Genomic DNA, 921 nt, shown 5'->3' on the forward strand with positions numbered 1-921 from the left:
CCTAGCTTCAATGGCTGCTGTGAGGATAGGGCATGAAAAATAAGGAGCATTAGTACACTGTAGCTCTGTTCATGATAAAGACTATCATATTTGCTCACGGGCCAGTGAAAGGGGAAGGCCCTGGGTGAGGATGGACTGATTCCGTGGTTCATACACAGCAGAGGATGCAGGATGGCACAGTAGTCTTGTTGGGTTGTGCATGGGGTCTCTATGCAGCAGGATTGACTGGTTCATAGATATATTTTACTGGTCAGGTGAACACTCTACTGAAGGTTTCAAATTTTCAAATTCACTGCCATCAAGTCAGGGCTCACAGCAACCCTACAGGACAGGCAGAACTGCCTCTGTGGGTTTGGGAGACATTCTGTATAGTTTTCCTCCCATTAGGGGCTGACATTAGTCGGCTGACATTGCAGTTTGCAGCCAACCCCTAACCCCGTATACCACTAAGGTCCTGGGTACTGTATGTAGGTCACTGGAATGTAAAATTACAGCACAGATAGGTTGACTTATAGGGTACCACTCCAATGACTCCTAAAGTTGGTTCTGATGTAAGTCGAATACATTTTTTTTTTAAGTTTTCAACATCATTGTCCTTTATAATGGGTACCTTTACACATCTGGCAGTGCTTGGAACAGTAAATCATAAAACTGAACATCTGCAAGTGAGTATCTGAGAATAACAGCCGCAAATTGTGTGCTGCAACAGGTTCCAGATGCTGAAACATTTAACAACAGAGAACCCCAAACAAGAGAGGGTTTTAAGTGTGCCTCATAGTCAATCAGTAGGCTGTTAAGTCAGGAACTACCTATAGCAACAAATAATGACAGGTGTTCTTGTTAGTTCACGTGGCCTTCCATCCTAAACCAAAGTGCTAGCCCTTGAGGCTGAGGCTCCAGTCTGTAATCCACAGCAGAACA

This window comes from Echinops telfairi, unplaced genomic scaffold (assembly GCF_000313985.2).
Source record: "Echinops telfairi isolate 266 unplaced genomic scaffold, ASM31398v2 ScPeMD7_443;HRSCAF=831, whole genome shotgun sequence".
Taxonomy (NCBI): Eukaryota; Metazoa; Chordata; class Mammalia; order Afrosoricida; family Tenrecidae; genus Echinops; species Echinops telfairi.